Source organism: Pelobates fuscus, chromosome 6 (genome assembly GCF_036172605.1).
Source record: "Pelobates fuscus isolate aPelFus1 chromosome 6, aPelFus1.pri, whole genome shotgun sequence".
NCBI classification, from domain to species: Eukaryota; Metazoa; Chordata; class Amphibia; order Anura; family Pelobatidae; genus Pelobates; species Pelobates fuscus.
Genome location: NC_086322.1, coordinates 104,953,323 through 104,966,690, shown reverse-complemented (window position 1 = coordinate 104,966,690; position 13,368 = coordinate 104,953,323).

Here is a 13,368-nt window from a genome sequence, read left to right as displayed (position 1 = left end):
TTACTGCAATAAAATACACATATTGGTATTCAGCAAAGTCTCACGTGTAAAACAGTACCCCCTATGTACAGGTTTTATGGTGTTTTGGGAAGTTACAGGGTCAAATATAGCACGTTACATTTGAAATTGAAATCGCCAGATTGGTTACGTTGCCTTTGAGACTGTATAGTAGCTCAGGAATAAACTTTACACCCATAATGGCATACCATTTGCAATAGTAGACAACCCAAGGTATTGCAAATGGGGTATGTCCAGTCTTTGTTAGTAGCCATTTGGTCACAAACACTGGCCAAAGTTAGCGTTAGTATTTGTTTGTGTGTGAAAAATGCAAAAAACACAAGCTATTTGGCGCTGTAACTTTTGAAAACACCATAAAACCTGTACATGAGGGGTACTGTTGTACTCGGGAGACTTCGCTGAATACAAATATTTGTGTTTCAAAACAGTAAAAAGTATTGCAGCAATAATATCGTCCGTGTAAGTGCTGTTTGTGAAAAATTCAAAAAACATCACTTTTACTGGGTATATCATCGTTGTAATACATTTTACTGTTTTGACACACTAATATTTGTGTTCAGAGAAGTCTCCCGAGTAGAACAGTACCCCCATGTACAGGTTTTATGGTGTCTTGGAAAGTTATAGGGTTAAATATAGTGCTAGCAAATTAAATTCCCTTTACTTTCGGTATGGGTTGTCAGGCAGGTCCCGCTAATTGTAATTAATTAAGATACCTAATTATGTAAAAATATGACATAAATATATGTGTAGAATTAATATATGTATATATATACGTATTTGTATGTAGAAAGGCCATTAGGCCTGAATTTGTGGGAGGACTAAGTCCCCTACTTAAACTCCCAGCCCCTACTCACCTCTGCTGTTCAGCTGATTGTCTATCCCCATAGCAACCAGCACTTCCGGTCCGAGCTTCCCGCCAGATCAACTTCAGTCTCCTGCAGCAAGAGGTCCATAGCTTTCCTCCGTCCGTTCTGAGGCCCGCCGCGCGGTTTTTCCTCCCAGTCGCGGTACCCGGCTTCCTCACGTAAGCTAAGTGAGGGAAAGAGCATTTGGCTATTTCCCTCTGTTCAGGCCTAAAAACGTAGGGGTAGGCTCCCTCTATCTTCTTTACACGTATCCATGCTCGTTTTAACATATTCAGCGTTCGCGCCAAAACGGACGAACGCTCGTCACACTTACTCATCGTTCTCGTATTCATACGGAAAACTACCGAACTATGTATAAGTATAACGCTCATATTATTCGTTGTATTTCTATATTTCCGTTCGGTCATTCAGTACCGATCTATTCGTATGGTTTAAACGAACGCATGGTACAAATCCCTATTACGGTTAATTCCTTTAAACCATGCTAAACAAATTCATGAATTTCATTTACACAAATTCTAAATATAAACGTATATTCATTGTTCGGTCAGTTAACTGCTGATACCTACATGTCAGTATTTGGTAATACAATCCGGTCTAACTACCAGTCTTTTTCTTAAACTGTGTTGGCCGGTTTGATATATCTAAAACATTTAAAATCTCTACAATTATTTATAACATACGGTTCTTTTTCCTACACCTACTTAACTAATAACCCACGTTTTAAAATCCATTTTATTAATTCTTATAGACTTCTTATAGACTTTGGCTTTACAAATTGCATCGGTTTCTTGCATTCCTGCTCAAAAGTTGTTATTTCAAGTTCTTTTATTACAGGAACAATTATAGTATTTTTCTCACTTTGAGTGCCCTGCGTTATTAATACGTAACCTTTAATAATATATATTAAGAAGATAGGTGAAAAACCACCAAAAAATATGAACAAATAAAATCTGTTATAATTCCGATAGAATTCAGTATCCCACACTAAAGATGAGTACTGAATATATGGGTCTTAACGGATTATATAACAGATATTCCAACGTGTGAGGGGTTAAAACCCAATTATGTAGACCCCCACCATGTTGGAAATACAAACTGCTTCAAAATTCAAAAAAGAGAGGACATGGACAAAGGTAACCATTCTCCCCACGGATATACCCCTGCACACTAGGGTGAAAGTGGTGTTAACACTGATACCAGGTACAATGATAACAATATTAGCAGGTATAGCCGTGAGAACAGAAACCTCAATCAATAGATCCCTGAGGCCATAAGTAAGGCTTCAATAGTAAATTAGCAATCATAAGTTTATACAATGGTACGTAATAGCCCTAGAGAGAGGTCCTGTTCAAAAGTTTTCAGTGTCCTCTCTTAAATACCTATGTGCAAAAGAGCAGTAATTTTGCACGTAACAAATATATATGAACGACTGAGACCTCCAGTATGTGAGGTATCAGATAGGTCACATGGACATATAGTGTAGGCGTAATGGGTAATAAGCTGTATGCCTAGATAATAGGTACAGCCTTGATGATTGGTATAGCACAAATGTTAATCAGATTTACACCCCTCTATCTCATGGGTTACCCTAAATAGCCAAACACATATATGCACGGGTAGCACACTCGATAATGTGCCCTAAGTAACAAGACTCCTGATAAGTCAGAGAGAGACTTCAAAATATACCCGGGAGAAACAGGATACAGCCCGGCCAACACAATAGTTGATGATAAAAAGGTTTTGGACTGCTACAGCATCGCAGTAAACCTTAACCACTTCTCCGGGTTTCGCCTGATGGGAGTTTGAAGTCAACTCAGGATCCATCATATCTCTGTTGCCATGATGAGCGAAAAAAAGAGAGATATAAAGCTGGATCGTCAGCCCCTGACGCGCGCGTTTCGAAACACGCGCGTCAGGGGCTGACGATCCAGCTTTATCTCTCTTTTTTTCGCTCATCATGGCAACAGAGATATGATGGATCCTGAGTTGACTTCAAACTCCCATCAGGCGAAACCCGGAGAAGTGGTTAAGGTTTACTGCGATGCTGTAGCAGTCCAAAACCTTTTTATCATCAACTATTGTGTTGGCCGGGCTGTATCCTGTTTCTCCCGGGTATATTTTGAAGTCTCTCTCTGACTTATCAGGAGTCTTGTTACTTAGGGCACATTATCGAGTGTGCTACCCGTGCATATATGTGTTTGGCTATTTAGGGTAACCCATGAGATAGAGGGGTGTAAATCTGATTAACATTTGTGCTATACCAATCATCAAGGCTGTACCTATTATCTAGGCATACAGCTTATTACCCATTACGCCTACACTATATGTCCATGTGACCTATCTGATACCTCACATACTGGAGGTCTCAGTCGTTCATATATACCGTATTTTTCGCTCCATAAGACGCACTTTTTTCCCCTCAAAAGTGAGGGGAAATGTCTGTGCGTCTTATGGAGCGAATATGAAGCTTTACTTACCTGTCTTGCAGCGTTGGCCGGCAGCACAGGGCGCACCGCGGTAGTGGAACTTGAATTTCATGTTCCGGTTTCCGGCGGGACTGAACGGAAGTGTGCACAAGCTGAGTGCGCACTTCCTTTCAGTCCCGCCGGAAACCGGAACATGAAATTCAAGTTCCACTACCGCGGTGCGCCCTGTGCTGCCGGCCAACGCTACAAGACAGGTAAGTAATTATGGGACAAGGGGAGGGGGACAGTATGGGAGAGAAGAATATGGGGAGGGGGATGAAGTCTATGGGGAGGGAGGGGGGGATGAAGTCTATGGGGAGGGGGGGATGAAGTCTATGGGGAGGGGGGGGATGAAGTCTATGGGGAGGGGGGGGGATGAAGTCTATGGGGAGGGGGGGGATGAAGTCTATGGGGAGGGGGGGGATGAAGTCTATGGGGAGGGGGGGGATGAAGTCTATGGGGAGGGGGGGATGAAGTCTATGGGGAGGGGGGGGATGAAGTCTATGGGGAGGGGGTGGATGAAGTCTATGGGGAGGGGGTGGATGAAGTCTATGGGGAGGGGGTGGATGAAGTCTATGGGGAGGGGGTGGATGAAGTCTATGGGGAGGGGGTGGATGAAGTCTATGGGGAGGGGGTGGGTGAAGACTATGGGGAGGGGGTGGGTGAAGACTATGGGGAGGGGGTGAGTGAAGACTATAGGAGAGAGGAGAAGACTATGGGAGGGGGGGACACTATGGGACAGTGGAGAAAAAAAATATTCTGTACAAACTGTCCCATAGTAAGAAACACTATGGGACAGTTTGTTCAGAATATTTTTTTTCTGGGTTTCTTCCTCTAAAAACTAGGTGCGTCTTATGGTGAGGTGCGTCTTATGGAGCGAAAAATACGGTATTTGTTACGTGCAAAATTACTGCTCTTTTGCACATAGGTATTTAAGAGAGGACACTGAAAACTTTTGAACAGGACCTCTCTCTAGGGCTATTACGTACCATTGTATAAACTTATGATTGCTAATTTACTATTGAAGCCTTACTTATGGCCTCAGGGATCTATTGATTGAGGTTTCTGTTCTCACGGCTATACCTGCTAATATTGTTATCATTGTACCTGGTATCAGTGTTAACACCACTTTCACCCTAGTGTGCAGGGGTATATCCGTGGGGAGAATGGTTACCTTTGTCCATGTCCTCTCTTTTTTGAATTTTGAAGCAGTTTGTATTTCCAACATGGTGGGGGTCTACATAATTGGGTTTTAACCCCTCACACGTTGGAATATCTGTTATATAATCCGTTAAGACCCATATATTCAGTACTCATCTTTAGTGTGGGATACTGAATTCTATCGGAATTATAACAGATTTTATTTGTTCATATTTTTTGGTGGTTTTTCACCTATCTTCTTAATATATATTATTAAAGGTTACGTATTAATAACACAGGGCACTCATCCTGTTTCTGCTTTTTCTGCGACTACCCTGGTAGTTTTTGAGGGTTACCCCCTACCCATTGAGTGCTCGTTTAAGCCTTCCTTTTCCTCTTTTTTTGCCTTTTCTCACTTTGGTTTCATCTAGGTCTAGGCCTCAAAATTTAATTAAACTGTTGGTATTTATTACATACTGTCACATCTGTCGTTAACTATTGAAATATTCATTGGTTAATCCTTAGCTCCAGTATTATTCTGGGCCTCCACCGGTTTCTACACATTAAACCAGTTACGCTCATCACAGGTTTCGTACTTCATTCAAGGTATAGTTCCCCACTCTTTCAAGACCTTTCTATACAAGACCTTACGCGGTCTCGGTTTTATTACGATTGACTCACGGTCTTACGCCCACAGTATGTTAATTCTTTACAATTTCTCTACCCAGGCCTACGGTCATACTGCCATCAGGCCAAGGAAAACATCCTACCTACCTGATCCGGTAATCAGGCATACCACCAGGTACTTACGTCTTTACCCATGTACGGCAATCACTACCCCAAGGCCTCAATCAGCCTTTCTCTTTAACGCAAACTCGTCCCAATCCTATACTAAACCTTTCAGATCCCTCAATTCAGGATCTCACGTTGCGCTCCTCACTACAAACCATACGTCACCACGATACGCATAAATACATCAACATCTGTCTTAATCCTCAGGCTTCTTCTTCAAGAACAGCAGCAGACAAGACTCGCCACATTAAAAATACTAGAAGGTTGCAGTTATCATTTACAACCTTTCAAGGTTAGTATCCACACATTACACCAGAATTTCCCAGTCAACTTTAAGTATACTATTGAACTGGCTACTGGGTCTAGGCTACCGCCTTAGCTCACCCTATTAGGAAATCCGGTCCCGCGAGGCCATCTCCCACCTCATCACGGAGGTACGGCCCCACGCCCAAATCATAGTTATACGCCTTACCCACCCTTCTACAGGGCTTTAGTCAGGGCCTCACCTGTCACGGCCACACATTTTGAATTCTCTTTACAGTCACCGAGAGGCCAACACCCTGCCACCACATCTGTGGCCTCAATTTCCTAAGCCAAATCATAGGTAGAGCATCTCACCGCCACTTGGCATTAGCAGGGCCTCACCTACCAATAATCTCACAGATAAGTTTTTTGCTTCGGCACTAGCATTACAGTCCAGTTCTTCCAATAAATACCATATCTCATACCCCCCCCCCCCACACACTTTTCCTCACTCCCCTTCTAATACCTCATTCACAAAATCATTTCTTTTAGAATGTCCCAAGAACCAATCCCCATCGAAGAACTGCCAGAAGAGATACCGTTCATGCCAACCAGACCAGAGTCTCCAGGCGAATCTCTCACCCCTTCAACTCCCACGTCCTTGAGAGCATGGACTATTCCTAAAATTACGTCCGAACTTAGGCTCAGGGGAATCCCTTTTCCAGCCACAGCTAGAAAGGCAGAACTTTACAGGCTACTTACCTACCAAGCCCCTGAGCCTAGGCCAAGCACTAGCTCTCAAGGACATCCACCAAGCACTGGCACGGCCACCCAGGATACCCTGGCAGCAATCTTGGTCAACCTACAGACCCTTAAGAGCAGGCTATCTAAGGTGGAGAGCGCCATCGCCTCCCCAGGTAATACCCCGGGCCTCCCAGACTCCACCCCGGCTGTCCCCGCTGTACCAGCATGCCCCCCCATACTCCCCTCACCTACACCAGTCACAGCTATAGCTCCTTTTGAGTCACCAGCTCACTCCGTCCCAGAGTCCCCATTATTCTGTCGCCACTTCGCTGGTCTTAGGCCCCCGTCTTGTGCCATATGTAATTCCACTTCCCACATGGCGGACTTATGTCCCTCTAGAGCAGATCCCACCACCTCCACTCCCAGCCCTCATCCCTCTTTCACCCCTAACAACAAACCAGCGGGTGGTCTATGTGACAAGCTGGGTAGGCCCATCTCCTTTTTAGGCAAGGCACAGGTGTTGCCTGCTCCATTTGCTCCAGGGCACATACCAAGACCATGTGTCCGGCCAGGTTGTCCCCTAACAAATGACTAACCGACATTAATGTCGACAACCTGTTTTTTTACTTAAAGGGAAACTCCAGTGCCAGAAAAACGATCCGTTTTTCTGGCACTGGAGGGTCCCTCTCCCTCCCACCCACCAATCCCCGGTTACTGAAGGGGTGAAAACCCCTTCAGTCACTTACCTGGGACAGCGGCGATGTCCCTCGCCGCTGTCTCCGCCTCCGCGACGCTCCTCCTAATGATTACGTCGGCCGGTGGGCGAGACTAATCTCGCTCACCGGCCGAGGAGACCTAATGCGCATGCGCGGAAATGCCGCGCATGCGCATTACGTCTCCCCATAGGAAAGCATTGAAAAATCATTTCAATGCTTTCCTATGGGGTTTTGAGCGACGCTGGAGGTCCTCACACAGCGTGAGGACGTCCAGCGACGCTCTAGCACAGGAAACCTGTGCTAGAACCCAGGAAGTGACCTCTAGTGGCTGTCTCTAGACTGTCTCTAGACAGCCACTAGAGGTGGAGTTAACCCTGCAATGTAAATATTGCAGTTTATGAAAAACTGCAATAATTACACTTGCAGGGTTAAGGGTAGTGGGAGTTGGCACCCAGACCACTCCAATGAGCAGAAGTGGTCTGGGTGCCTGGAGTGTCCCTTTAAGGTCACACCCTAGCAGGCACCTGGTGGAATATCTGACCACGGGGTTCACACAGGGGTTTCTCATGGGTATAGTAGCCATCCCCACAGGTACACTTGAATGTCCTAATCTCCTGTCAGCACGTCTAGACCCAGTCTCCACGGACACTCTCCTTTCCTCAGAAATTACCAATGGTTTCATGATCGGGCCTTTCACCTCCTCGCCTTTTTCCTCCTGGCGCACTAACCTAATCGGTGTCGCAGTTCACAAATATTCTAATAAAAAACGTCTAATTATCGATTTATCGGCACCGCACTCCTCTTTTGTTCCCAGCATAAACGCACTCATTCCAGCAGACGAATTCTCACTCCAGTACGTAACTATTGACGGCGCTATACAGGCCATCATCCCTTCTGGTAATCACCCCTGGCTCAGCAAAACAGACATCACAAACGCGTTTAAGTTATTACCTATGCACCCCTCACTCTGGCACTTGCACGGTGTTAAATGGCGAGGAAAGTACTACTTCTCCACACGACTCACTTTCAGTTCTCGAAGCAGTCCCACACTTTTCGATATCTTTGCTGAGACATTATGCTGGCTGCTTCTGAACGTCCTCAGGTGTCACTCCGTTATTCACTACCTAGACGACTTCCTACTGATAGAACCAGGGGCACAAACACCCACCGCTATCAGCCGCACTACAGCACTTTTTTCACACTTGGAGTACCTTTGTCCCCAGCTAAAACAATTGGCCCCACAACTAAATTAACCTTTTTGGGGATAGAGCTAGATTCCGTTACCCTCAGAGCTAGCCTTCCCCATGACAAACTGACCCGCTTGAGAGGGGAGATAGACATGTTCCTGCGGAATGATGTTTGCACCAGGAAGGAACTTCAGTCCCTTCTGGGATCCCTGAACTTCGCCATGCGCATCATCCGCAGGGAAGGTCTTTTATATCCAGGCTCCTTTGCCTGCTCCACGGGGTACCGGACTCTTGCTCAGTTTCATTGGACTCCCACGCCAAGGCTGACTTAGCTATGTTTGGCAGATTGGAACGGTATCTCCATGTTTATCCCCCCTCTCTCCACTTCTTCACCCATCATTCACACAGACGCTGCAGCCAACACTGGTTTCGCAGCCATCTTTGGCAACCACTGGTTTAGGGGTCACTGGCCCGCTGAGACGGATGCCTTGCCAGGATTCAGGAAATATTTTAAATATATCCCATTGTGGCGGTCGCACACACCTGGGGTCATCTCTGGTTCGGCAAGGCAGTAAAATGCTACTCTGACAACTCGGCAGCTTGCAAAATCATTAACAAGGGGCGCTCATCATCCCTGACCATCATGCGGCTGATTCGCAAGCTGACCTGGCTAGCAGCAACCGGTCAGTTTCACTTAGTTTGTTGTCACATCCCGGGTATCCACAACACTGCAGCTGACGCTCTTTCTCGCTCTCAATTCCAGGTATTCTCTCAGGCACTCCCTAAGGCTCACCACCAGCCATCCAGGACACCACGGTTTCACGAACTAATCCTGGATTGAGCACACTAATGCATCACGCTAGGACTCTCACTCACCAAGCACTATCACCTAACACAGCTATCTCTTTTAATAGGGCACTTACCATATTTAACAAATTCACTGCAGAATTCGGTTTACAAGGCGACCTTTCTATACAAACCATGGTGGCTTTTGCCTCTTTTTGCCACTTACATCTTAAACTTTCCCACACCATAAAACTTTATCTCACTGGGGTGCAGCACCATAGCCTCACAAATTTCCCTAACAACACCCCCTTCTTGTCATCATATCCCATTAAAAAGGTATTGAAAGGTATGTTAAAGGTTTCAGCTCCTCTCACTATCACAAGACTACCTATAGATGGGCCTATCTTCAGATCACTTCAATCTCCTTGACGAATCCCCGTTTGATCACGACACTAACCTGGTGATCAAAGCAGCTATCTATCTTGCTTTTTACGGTTTTCTCAGACCTAGAGATTACTGTTGTTCGTCAAGGGGATATCACGCACAGCCTAAAAACATTGCACCTTACAAAGGTGGAGGATCACTATCTACTTTCGATCCCATCAACTAAAACCAACCATACACCCCACTGTAATTCCTCTCTTCCCTACTGATAATGACTGGTGTCCGGTCAAGGCGCTAGACCACCTACGGTCAACCCTTCACGCACACTTACCAGACTCTCCGCTCTTATCAATACAAGGGCACCCGCTTACCACTGCTAAATTCACGGCTCACGTCAGAATGCTATTATCTAAACTGGGTTTCAATCCGACTTCATTATCCGGGCACTCCTTTCGCATAGGAGCCACCTCTTCAGCCTCCAGCGTTAATACACCGGTTCACATCATCAAGAGTGTGGCGAAACCAGCTTCGCCACTGTGAACTGGAGAGGCCTGGCTGCTAGCCTCCTGCCCTGCGACTACGGCCCATGGACATATTGCTCTATAAACACTATATTTGGGCATGTAATAATTTATATTGCTGCTACTGGCCCTTTAAAATCAGCAATGGACATATTGGGACTTTTGGGACTAATGTCCCTTTAAGACTTTGTAACATATCACAGTAATACTGTCTTAAATATTATGTAGGTATTTATGTGTTCAGTTAAACTGGGGATATGTAGAAATGTGTGTTTTATGTGTTAAATGTATCAGTATGTAAGTTTATGTCTTTTACTGTCTTTTTGCAACCATGTGGTTAATGGAGTCTGCCTCTAGGCCTGGATAATTAGATTTCTTCTCCAATTATCTCCAGGGCAGAAGGGAGGAAGCCAGGATGCATTGTGGGGATGTTTTACTTTTACTGTTTGAGCCAGGGGGAATAAAAGATACTTTTAGTAACTTTTAAACCCCTGGTCGGATTCATGCCATTTTTTAATATGTTGTTCCCCTGAATGGATTGATTGTGGATATGGATTTTTATGTGAATGTGATGTATGGTTTTAAAGTTATGAAAGTTGTGTAAAAGTATATTTTACTCTGTATGCATAATGGGATTATGTGTCACACTAAGGGGAGGGGATGTGTGGGAGGTAACATCTATGTCATTGGTTCTTTTATGCCTCCCCCTGGGTGTGGCCTGTATGTGTGAGTTGGAAATAAAAGCCAGACTGGGTGTCCCAGTCTAGAGTTCCTGCTTAACCCTCAAAATGAAGTGTCGTCTCGTTCTTGGGGGGGATTGGATTGTAAGCTGACTGCCAAGAGTGTAAGCCGATTGTATGCTTTTCTTGTTCAGCTGTTCCAGTGTTCGTGTGGTTCCAGTCGGGAGAATGGTGTTTGCAGTAGCTGCCTGTGCATCTGGAAAGGGGATTATCGCCTAAACTGGGTTTTATCCTCTTGTAAGTGAAACGGTCCGTTACAATTGGTGGCAAGCGGCGGGATCGTTCCTACAACCAGAGGGACAGCTACAGACAACACCATTTCTGGATTACAAATTGAGGGCAACGCTAGTATCCGTACAGCGACCCTATCTACAAAGGAAATCAGGAAAATGGAAGGAGACAGAGTCGCAGCTGCTGCAGCACCTCCGAGGGAGGAGGAGGAATCCGAGTTTGACAGGGAATATAGGAGCAGGATGGCTCTATTCTCACCAGCCCGAGCGGAGCGGATGGCAGACCGGGTCTACAACGATGTACAGGCGTACCTATTGCTGCGAACGACGCAGAGGAACCAACAAGCTGCGGGATTGTTCCCACAGCCAGAAGGACAGCTACAGAACACCAATTCCTTGGAGTTACAAATTGAGGGCAACGTTAGCATTCGTGCAGCGCCCCTGGCAGCAGAGGTATCCAGCGACTTGGAGCAGACAAGTATGGAAGGCTCTGACGCTGAAGATGATTTTATGGCCAAGGTGAGGCAGCAAGTGGCCCAGTATGGGGGTTATATATCCATGGACACATTCCAGGGGATCTGGAACCAGGTCATGGCTGAGCAAAACTCAAAGATGGACGAAGAGTATGATGAGCAGGAAGAGTGGTACAGCAGCAGAGTAGAGGCTGCATCCGAGGAGGTTAGCCGCCCCCCCCCGAGGCGGCAGGAAGAACCCGAAGTAGGGGTCCTCATAGATTGGTCCTGTGAGGAACCACAACAGGCAGGTGGAGATGGGACCGAGGTCTCTCTACCGGCCCTACAGGGATGCTGGGCAGTCGGCCCAGATCCCCAGCGGCAGTGTGTAACCCAGGGAGCTGATGGTGTCGTCCATCCTCCCCAGCGGCAGAGTAAGTCTCAGGGAGCTGAAGGTGCCGTCCTTCCTCCCCAGCGGCAGTGTGTGTCCCAGGGGGATGAAGGTGTTGTCCTTCCTCCCCAGCGGCAGGCTGAGTTACAGGGGGCAGAGGTTGTTGTTCCTGCCCCCCAGCAGAAAAGTGATATGCCAGGAAGGCAGTGTGAAGTAAAGGGAGAGGAGAGCAGCGTCCTCCCTCCCCAGCGGCAGTGTGTGTCTCCGGGAGCTGATGGTGTCGTCCATCCTCCCCAGCGGCAGGCTGAGTTACAGGGGGCAGAGGTTGTTGTTCCTGCCCCCCAGCAGCAAAGTGATATGCCAAGAAGGCAGTGTGAAGGGAAGGGAGAGGAGAGCAGCGTCCTCCCTCCCCAGCGGCAGTGTGTGCCCCAGGGAGCAGAAGGTGCAGTCCTTCCCCCCCAGCGGCAGTGTGTGTCTCCGGGAGCTGATGGTGTCGTCCATCCTCCCCAGCGGCAGGCTGAGTTACAGGGGGCAGAGGTTGTTGTTCCTGCCCCCCAGCAACAAAGTGATGTGCCAGGAAGGCAGGGTGAGGTGAAGGGAGAGGAGAGCAGCGTCCTCCCTCCCCAGCGGCAGTGTGTACCTCAGGGAGCAGAAGGTGCAATCCTTCCTCCCCAGCGGCAGTGTGTACCCCAGGGAGCAGAAGGTGCCATCCTTTCTCCCCAGCGGCAGTTTGCCATCCAGAGAGAGGAACTTGTTACACCCTCTCTCCCACGGCAACCTAACCCACCAAGGGGAGATGTTAAGCCCCACAACTGTGCAGATGGGACCGTAGTCTCTGCACTTACAGCACAAGGGATAGGGACGGTCGGTCCTGTTCCCCAGCCTCAGTGTGATGGATCCAAAGGGGAGACAGTCGGTCTCCCCCTCCGGCAGTCGAGCTGTGCACCTAAAGGGGAGACAGCCAGTCTCCAACAACCAGGCGCCCACCAGACTACTCCCGTGGTAGTGCTGGCAACAGGACAGAGTACCGCTGGTCTCTGCCCCCTCAGCAACCCACCAAGGCAGCCTACCCGTCTCCCACCCAGCAGTGGTGAAACACCAGAACTTGGACAAAATCCTTCCTCACCCAGATGTAGTAACCGGTTAGTGTGGGTGGGCTGCTCTGTTATTTCTGTTTCGTGGGTGGGTTGCTGGACTAACCAGGGCACTGACCGGCAGAAAGTCAGGTACCCTGTTAGTCTAATTGGCAAAGGGGAGAAATGTGGCGAAACCAGCTTCGCCACTGTGAACTGGAGAGGCCTGGCTGCTAGCCTCCTGCCCTGCGACTACGGCCCATGGACATATTGCTCTATAAACACTATATTTGGGCATGTAATAATTTATATTGCTGCTACTGGCCCTTTAAAATCAGCAATGGACATATTGGGACTTTTGGGACTAATGTCCCTTTAAGACTTTGTAACATATCACAGTAATACTGTCTTAAATATTATGTAGGTATTTATGTGTTCAGTTAAACTGGGGATATGTAGAAATGTGTGTTTTATGTGTTAAATGTATCAGTATGTAAGTTTATGTCTTTTACTGTCTTTTTGCAACCATGTGGTTAATGGAGTCTGCCTCTAGGCCTGGATAATTAGATTTCTTCTCCAATTATCTCCAGGGCAGAAGGGAGGAAGCCAGGATGCAT